Here is a 9,801-nt window from a genome sequence, read left to right as displayed (position 1 = left end):
CCACCCATACAAAGGGTGGGAATCATTTATACAAAAAGATATTGGTGTATTTTCAATTCCAACATCATAGCTAAACCACCTGATCCTCTGTCTCATCAGTCCTGAAATACAACCTCTTGAGCTGTAAATGCCCACCTTAGACGAAAAGTCTTTCTGAGGAATCTGGATATCAGCAGGTGTCTGTGCTAAAACAAAATTATTCCATTTAGCTTCTATATTTCTTTTCTAAGGTGCTTTTCTATGCATGAGTAACACAAGTGGGGTTTTCAAGGGCAAGACTACTTGGCCTGCTCGCCATGCAAGCTTTTACATGCCTGCTTTCCTGTCTTGGATTGTAAAATTATTACAAAACCTGACTGTATCCCAGTTGCTTGCCATCTTGCATAGGAGTCATCCCAGCACAGCCCACAGTGGGCCCGTTTGATCAGTTGTTGGCAATGTATTTTAGACAGCTTGTAATTCTGCAGTCTGCACCTCTGCGAAAGTCTGAACCCTACAAGCAATGTAGGTACAACAATCTTTAAATGCTCTGCTGCTCTTCGCTTGGGGTACCCTTCCCATTAGGGTGGGAACTTGATGAGCCCATGCATTTGCATAATCTATTATCATGAACTACCTCATCCTCTCTGCAACTGCAGCCAGTACCTCAGGCATCTTGGCTGCTCTAGGAGCCATCTGTGGCATCACAGCACTAAGGGTTGCTGCTGTTGCCCACCATCTGTGGGCTGTGTTTTGCCACCTGCTTTGAGCACAGGCCACACTGGAGATTGCTATAGACACTAGGTCACTGCACTCGCCTGTAGCTGAAACCTTTCAAGGGGAGGCCACAATCCTTTCCCAGCCTCCTTTAGCCAACTGCTCCAGTGTGGTGGGGCCAAATCAGGACCAGTAAGCAGCACTTTAGACTGGACTTTTCCTCCCTCTGATTTATATTCAGCCCATACTTGGAGAGATGTTCTCCTGTAGGTATCATCTTGGTCTTCTTCCGTGTTGGGAGGTTGGTTTGCCCAACACCAATAGACAGTTGAAATCTGATTTTTCCTACCACCATTCAAGACACTGCATGAACCTGATTAGCTAAAGGTGAGCACTGGGTTATTGTGTCTGAAAAATGACCTGCTAGACACATCATGCTCTAAATCCATCCATATTGGATACACAGAATCAGAGGATGGTTGAGGTTAGAAGATACTTCTGGTGGTCATCTGGTCCAGTCCCCCTGCTCAAGCAGGTCCACCTACAGCTGGTTGCCCAAGAACATGTCCACACAGCTTTTAAACATCTCCAGGGATGGAGACTCCACAACCTCTGTGGGCAACCTGTGCCAGAGCTTGGTTACCGTCACAGTAAGAAAGTGTTTCCTGATGTTCAGAGGGAACCTCCTGTGTTTCAGTTTGTGCCCACTGCCTCTGGTCCTGCCACTGGGCACCACTGAAAAGAGGCTGGCTCCGACCTCTTTGCACCCTCCTTGCACACAAAATACTCCTTCTTGCTAATTAGACATTTGTCATGGTTTTAGCTGGGATAGAGTTAATTTTCTTCACTGCAGCTGGCATAGTGCTGTGCTTCGGACTCAGTATGAAAACAATGTTTATAACACACCGATATTTTGGTTGCTGCTGGGTAGTGCTTGTACTAGTCAAGGATGATAAGGGGACCTGCTTAGTGGATGAGGGGAAGGCTGTGGATGCTGTCTACTTGGACTTTAGTAAGGCCTTTGACACTGTCTCCCACAGCATTCTCCTGAAGAAGCTGTCTGCTCACAGCTTGGACAAGTGCACTCTGCGCTGGGTTAAAAACTGGCTGGACGGCCGAGCCCAGAGAGTGGTGGTGAATGGAGTCAAATCCAGTTGGCAGCTGGTCACGAGTGGTGTTCGCCAGGGCTCAGTGTTGGGCCGGTCCTGTTCAATGTCTTCATTGATGATCTGGATGAAGGGATTGAGTGTACCCTCAGTAAGTTTGCAGATGACACCAAGCTGGGTGGGAGTGTCGATCTGCTGGAGGGCAGGAAGGCCCTACAGAGGGACGTGGACAGGCTGGACCATTGGCCCGGAGCCAATGGTATGAGATTCAACAAGGCCAAGTGCCGGGTCCTGCACTTGGGTCACAACAACCCCATGCAACGCTACAGGCTTGGGGAGGAGTGGCTGGAGAGCTGCCTGGAGGAAAAGGACCTGGGGATGCTGGCTGACAGCCGGCTGAACATGAGCCAGCAGTGTACTCAGGCGGCCAAGAAGGCCAATGGCATCCTGGCTTGTATCAGGACTAGTGTGGCCAGCAGGAGCAGGGAAGTGATCGTGCCCCTGTACTCGGCACTGATGAGGCCGCACCTCGGGTACTGTGTTCAGTTTTGGGCCCCTCACTACACGAAAGACATCGAGGTGCTGGAGCGTGTCCAGAGAAGGGCAACAAAGCTGGTGAAGGGTCTGGAGAACAGGTCTTATGAGGGGGGGCTGAGGGAGCTGGGGTTGTTTAGCCTGGAGAAGAGGAGGCTGAGGGGAGACCTTATCACTCTCCACAGCTACCTGAAAGAAGGTTGCAGTGAGGCGGGGGTCGGTCTCTTCTTCCTAGTAACAAGCAATAGGATGAGAGGAAATTACCTCAAGCTGTGCCAAGGGAAGTTTAGGCTGGACATTAGGAAAAACTTCTTCACCAAAAGGGTTGTCAAACATAGGAACAGGCTGCCCAGGGAGGTGGTGGAGTCTCCATCCCTGGAGGTATTTAAAAGAAGGGTAGATGTGGTGCTTGAGGATATGGTTTAGTGGTGGACCTGGCAGTGATAGGTTAGCGGTTGGACTCAATGATCTTAAGGGTCTTTTCCAACCTTAACGATTCTATGATTCTATGATTCTGTGACTTTTCCAGCTTCCCATGCTCTGCTGGGTGCACAAGAAGCTGGGAGGGCAGGGGACACAGCTAAGAGAACGGATTCAAACTGGCCAAAGGAATATTCCATATCATGTAATGTCATGCCCAGTAGGTTAACTGGGAGGGGCTGGCTGGGGGAGGGAGGCAGCAATTGCAGCTTGGGGACAGGCAGCATCAGGTGGTGAGCGGTTGTATCTTTTGTGTTTCTGTTTTTTTCCCTTTTCCCCTATTCCTTTTATATATTATCATTATTCTTATTATTATAATAATAAATGTTATAATTATTATTTTATTGTAATTGTTAAACTGTTCTTATCTCAACCTACAAGGATTTTTTTTGCTTTCGCTCTTCCAGTTCTCTCCCCCATCCCACAGGGGTGGGAGGAGTGAGTGAGAAGCGGCGTGGTGTTTAGTTGCCAACTGGGGCTGAACCACGACAACATCCTTGCCCTCAGCAGATATAACACTAGGGCCTTACCATTTACTCCTACACATATTAATGCTATCACTTCTGTTGTCTTTTTAGCCTCCTTTGGTGTCTAAGGATGTTGAATGTTGCTTCTGACAGCTGAAAGAAATGTTTGTATAGCAGTATTAGATTATTTAGTCTCCAGCTAAAAATTAATTCCTACCAATATTTCAGTGTTTCCATATGAGATTTTTATTTTTTTAATAAGCATTTGGAGGTGAACAGTTTTGTCGCACTTTGGCATCCTTAGCATTCATATCACAGCCTGGAACTGCAGTCTTTCTTTTGTATTATAAATGCTGAAAGAAGAAATCAGCAATGTGTGCTACTGACGCTGCTTCATTTATCACACCAAAGGTTTATTGATTGAAGACTGTATTCCATTTCAAAAAGCATTACCTACTATAAAGCTACAAGATATGGCACAGATTAAAGACTAAATATGTACCTTTCTAACAACACGAACTTTAAGTCATTCTCAAAATCCACCCTGAGACGTTGGAAAGAAATACTTTGCTTTATGTGCTTTCAGTCAGCTCCTGACTGTCAGATTGCACTAATATGTAACACACAGACATATTTCTTATTTTAAGAAATCTGTTTCATCCTGTTACAAACAAATTGCCTTTGGCAAACCTGGACACAGATACTGCACCCTTTCAGAGGCTGCAAGGTGTGAAAACATCCAGTTCTTCAGAAACGTGCTGACCTTCTGGAAGCCACTCTACTGGCAGCCTTGCAGAAGACATTGTGCTCAAGGAGTCAGTGGTCTTGGACAGGCCATGTCTGCTCTACTGGGTCTTGTACTTTGGGCTTAAGAAGCCTGTATGCTATCAATATAATCTGTAATTTATAATATCTTTGGGGAAGATAAGCTATATGTAGATCAAGGGGTGGAACGTATTGATCCTGACCAGGAGCCTCTTGCACCTGTAGGAGGTAGTGACCCACATCAGAGCTAACCTGAACAGCTATAAGCCCATGCTGCACCATGCTGCATGTCCAGGGTCGTCTTCAGGCCCATGCTGTGCTGCCGACATCCCTCGGCTGCAGGATGAGCTCAGCCAGCTCACAGTAAGAGAGGACCCTGCAGGCAGCTCCCATTCAGTGCCAGTGGCTACACCACCTGCGTGGCTTTGCCTTTATCTGACAGTGCAGCAACAAGTTCTTGTGCAAACATCTTTTTTCTTCTAAGAAAACTATTTAATAACTCAAATGACCCAAAAGGAGATGCTTCCCTCCATGGGCAGGATCTGTACAATGCGTTAAGGGAAAATCCAACTGGACCCCATCCAATGATACATGAACATGAGTGCCTGCCATCTGAACGGATGTAAGATTTACTTGTTATCTATATTCCTCTTATTCTGTCTTAGTAAAACAGTTATTTTATTAAGCCATTTGTTTCATGACTTCCTTAGTGAGATCCAGAAAGCACTCCCCACTGTCTCTCTCTGACCTCACCCCCCTGTCCCCAGTGTAGGACATTCTCCAAAACCCTGATGGAGCTTCATTCAGAATGTTGCTCTTGCCCCAAACTAGGTTGGTTTGCAATAAGGATTTTCTGAGGGGCTAGAGCATTAGAAGGGAGAAATGTACAGAATTTGTGGGAAAAAGCACACACATACTTATAGCAGCACACACAGTCCAGGACAACCTGTGGGCAGGACCCAGGTCCCTTGAGGGGGCTCTAGGAGCAGGAGAGGGCTGTACCCTGGAGCCAGCAGGGAGCCTGGGGGCATGTGCCCCCACCGGGGTCCCACCATCCCATAGTCCTGCAACCACAGCTCCCATTGTGACAATTTCCCACCCTTGTCCCCTCTGTTTGAGGTCTCCTTTGGTGCAATGTTTCTAGGCAGCACTCAGACCCCAGCCTCTGCCTGATACAGCTGCATACTGGGCTGTTATTTTTCTAGGCAGGGGTTCCTTGCTCTGCTTCTTCACTGTTTTTTCTTGCCTAATTACTGTTTCCTTTGTGCGTTCTATTTAAAGCAGCTTTTTCCCCATGCTGAAGGTTGTGCTTTTTAAATGACCAATGACTGTCAGCAAGTTCTTGATGATGCTGGGACACCTGTCTTCAGCCTGCACCCATGCTTTCAAGGACTTTGTTATGATGGGGAAATCTAAGTGTGGAATGACAAACAGCAGGAGACACTTGCTATCAAGCTCTGCTTCACACTGTAGTTTCTCAAAACAGCGAGATAACAAGCTCCACAGGCCAGAGCCAGGGCCTTGCAAAGTCAACATGAGGCAAAGTTAGTGTAAGGCTGGTGGCCCCTCACCAGCAAAGGCAGTCCCCTTCTCACTGAGACACCAAAAATCACTGTTATAGGCAAGAGTAACACCTCTCCCATGCAGAGCCAGGAACTTACATCACCCAGTCTAATGAAGTCTTGAGAATTTAATTATTAGCCCAGACCTAATTACCATTGAAAGACTCCTGTCACAGACAAAAAGAAATTAAAAAAACAAACAAATACATTTAATATTGCTATACACAGATTCCATAGGGCTATGGCTAGCCCAAGTACCTGGACATGGTAGCAGACAATGGGGGCCTAGGACGGAGGTGTCATTGGCTGAGTAGGAGAAGACCCACCTGATCTGGAAAAAACAGAAGTGAGAGTCAGTGACCTGTTGAGGCACGGAGATCAGATGGAACTAGAGGTCATGGTCGTACTCAAGGACCCATGAATGTGTATGTGCTCATGGATACTGCGAGCAAGGCTGTGTGCACCTCTCACTTGATGCACCTCAGGAGACACTATAAAGACATTATCCTGGACTTGACTCCTTGCAGGTAGTTGGAAGAATAGGAAGCTTCCCAAAGGGACCTGGAGGGTGGGGAGGCCTCCCTTTGAAAGGTAGCAGCCTTCACCTTCCAGTCAGCATGTTCGCAAGGCAAATTCCCAGGTTCCTCTTGCCCTCTGCTCTTTCATATAATTCCCAGGGCACCAGGCCAAGGCCTTGCTGGAAGATTCTGTCCTACCAGACAGAGCGGCCTGGGGGACAGCTGCACTCATCCAGCCCAGCCCAGCACAGCCAGTCTCAGTTCATGGAATATGTTTCCTGCCTGGTGCATTCAAACCTCTCTTCTGCTCTTGGCTGATTCACCCCAGCTACGGCCAGGTTTTTTTTGTTACTCTGAAGTCATATTGGGAGCTAGAAAATTTATCTCAGCCTATATGGTGTTGAGAGAGCTGGCTGTCATTATCACAAGGCCACTCTCCATAATCTTCAAGAAGTCATGGAGAACAGGGGATGTCCCAGAGGACTGGAGGAAGTCAAATGTTACCCCTATCTACAAGAAAGGCTCGAGGGAGGATCCGGGTAACTATAGGCCCATCAGCCTTACTTCAATCCGTGGGAAAGTTATGGAACGAATCTTCCTGGGGGCCATCACAAGTCAAATGAAGCACATGATTGGGAAAAGCCAACATGGCTTCACTAAAGGCAGAATGTGCTTGACAAACGTGGTGGCCTTCTACAACAAAGCGACTTGCCTGGTTGACATGGGGCGGGCGGTGGACATTGTCTACCTGGACTTCTCCAAGGCCTTTGATACAGTCCCCCATGGCCTCCTCTTGGAGAAATTAATGCATTATGGCCTAGACAAGTGGTCTGTGCAGTGGGTGGGGAACTGGCTGACAGGCCGCACCCAAAGGGTGGTGGTAAATAGTTCTTTCTCAAACTGGCAACCTGTCACAAGTGGAGTCCCCCAGGGATTGATATTGGGCCCAATGTTATTCAATATCTTCATAAGTGATCTGGATACTGGCATCAAGTGTAGCCTGATGAAGTTTGCTGATGACACCAAGTTGAGTGGGGAAGTAGACACTCCAGAAGGGAGAGCTGCTCTGTGGGAAAATCTGGATAGGCTGGAAGAGTCGGCCAGCAGGAAACTTATGAAGTTCAACAAGAAGTGTAAGATCATGCACCTGGGAAAACATAATACGGGAGTGCAGCACAGACTGGGATCCACCTGGGTGGAGAGCAGCTCAGTGGAAAGGGACCTGGGGGTCCTGGTGGACAGGAAGCTCAACATGAGCGAACAGTGTGCTGCTGCGGCCAAGAAGGCCAACAGGATGCTGGGTTGCATCAAAAAAGGCATCTCCAGCAGAGATAAAGAAGTCATTATCCCACCCTACTCAGCGCTTGTCAGGCCACACCTGGAGGACTGTGTACAGTTCTGGTCCCCTCTATACAAAAAGGATGTGGTCAGGCTGGAAGGGGTCCAGAGAAGGGCCACCAAGATGATCAAAGGACAGGGAAGCCTGCCATATGAGGATAGGCTGGGAGAACTGGGTTTGTTCAGCCTTGAGAAAAGGAGGCTCAGAGGGGATCTCATCCCCATGTACCAGTACTTAAGGGGTAGTTACAAAGAAGATGGAGACTCCCTTTTTACATGGAGTCACATGGAGAGGACAAGGGGGAATGGACACAAGTTGCTCTTGGGGAGATTCCGATTGGACACGAGAGGGAAATTTTTCACACTGAGGACAGTCACCATTGGAATAATCTCCCCAGGGAAGTGGTTGACTCGGCCACATTGGACACTTTCAAGAGTCATCTGGACAGGGCGCTGGGCCATCTTGTCTAGACTGTGGTCTTCCCAGAAGGGTTGGACTAGATGATCCCTGAGGTCCCTTCCAACCTGGGATTCTGTGATTCTGTGATATGGCTACAAACTCTATGAGAGGGGGAAAGAATGCTGTTGACAACAGCCATCTGCAACAAATGGAAAACCTCCTACCCCAGCACCATGAAAGGGCCTGAACTTGGGAACTGCTTTCGTTACCCAAAACACAAGTATCTTGGAAATCTCCACCATATGGCTTCGTTCCTATATAATCTTTCTGACATTAAAATATCCAGAGACAAGGAAAAAACACAGCTGAAAAGCCCGCTATATAAACAGGTGTCATCATAAATGCCTGTTGGAGCATGGAAGCAAGAGCGTTTTAGTTTGCCTGCATACAGCAAAGTACTTGTTTCAGGTCTTCTTCACAGTGTTTGTTTTTTAGGAAAAAAAGAGAAAAGAAAAAAGGCAGAGATGAGACAGGCTGGTGAGCCTGATGAGACAGGCTATGCTTCTGCTTTGTTAAGCTTCTGCTTACGCTCAGAGCACTTTGGGCTTACTTTCTTACTCTGGCACTGACTTGTTCTGTGCTTATAGAGCAACCTTCTGTCTTTGGGTCATGGGAGAAAAGAGAGGCTCTGAAGGAAGAGGAAGTTAAACTCACTGTGGAGGAAAGAGTAGGGGGTGAAGAAAAAGAATAGGAAGATCAGAGCTGAGTAGATAAATAAATATTCTAATGAAAACAACACAAGTCCTTTTATTACATTAGTCTGTGATTTCAAAAGTGGTCTCTGAAGGTGAATTTAGACTTTTACTATCTTCCTTATGCATACTCCAGTATTTCCTTGGTCATCTAGCATAAGAGAGTAGCCAGGAATGCTTTAGCATCTTCCCAGAAGCTGGATGCTCAAATGCCAACCAGCAGATAGGGAATGAGCAGCCCAAGCTATAGCCAGATAGAGGTTCTTCACACAGGCAGTTAAAGCACACTGTGATCAGGAGTTGGTGTTTAGCTGCTCTGATAGGCCATCACATCTGACCCTCAAAAGTCATTTAAATACCAATGATCTTCAAATTCTGCAGTCACCATTTTGCACTTTATTCATTTCCGCCTGTATTCCGGATAATGATGGGTCAATCCTGTTCTTTAAAGACACAGCAGTTTTGAACATTGATACAGCTAAAAGGTATGTTAGAACTAGGTGTGCATCTTCCCTATTCAAGTTGTGCCCAAGCCACTCACTGGTAAGTTGATGTCGTGCAGAACAGGTTCTGAATCAACGCATTGCAAAAATACTGTACTTAGGGGATTTGTTTTGAAAAACCAGAACAGCCTGCTCATGTTTTTTTTCAAGTCAAGGGCAGAATTAACACTGACACCAGCCGAGACAGGAATTCTCTGACTCATCAAGGTTATATGATGTGTCAGTTTATATATACAGCTGCAGCATGCTGACCACAACTGGCCTGTCTACTGACTCAGGAAACAGTACAGCCATGTGAGCAACGACCAGTCCATAGGCATGCAACATTTTGGGGGGAAGAAGTGTATCAGAGAAAATCCAGACAGGAGTTTTGGTTTTATTCCCCCAAGCATACTTCATTGGCTGCTTGGTTCAGTCAAAGCAGCAAAATAATTTCTCTAAACGTTTGTCTTTTTGGCATGTGGGGCGAATCAGCAAAGACCTGGTCAGCCTCATTTCATTATTTGCGTTCGTGCCTGGCTGCTGCAGGATGTAACACCTCGCTTTCTCTGGAAAGCAAGCAAGTGTTCAGAACACATTATTCACAGGCTGCAGCTCCTGGCAAAGTCACCTTCATGTCACGTAACTCACAGGTAGGGAACACTGCACAGTGACTGCAGCTTGCATGGGAACTCTCCAAA

The sequence above is a fragment of the Phalacrocorax aristotelis genome, chromosome 1 (assembly GCF_949628215.1).
Source record: "Phalacrocorax aristotelis chromosome 1, bGulAri2.1, whole genome shotgun sequence".
Taxonomy (NCBI): domain Eukaryota; kingdom Metazoa; phylum Chordata; class Aves; order Suliformes; family Phalacrocoracidae; genus Phalacrocorax; species Phalacrocorax aristotelis.
This window is presented reverse-complemented; position numbering follows the sequence as displayed.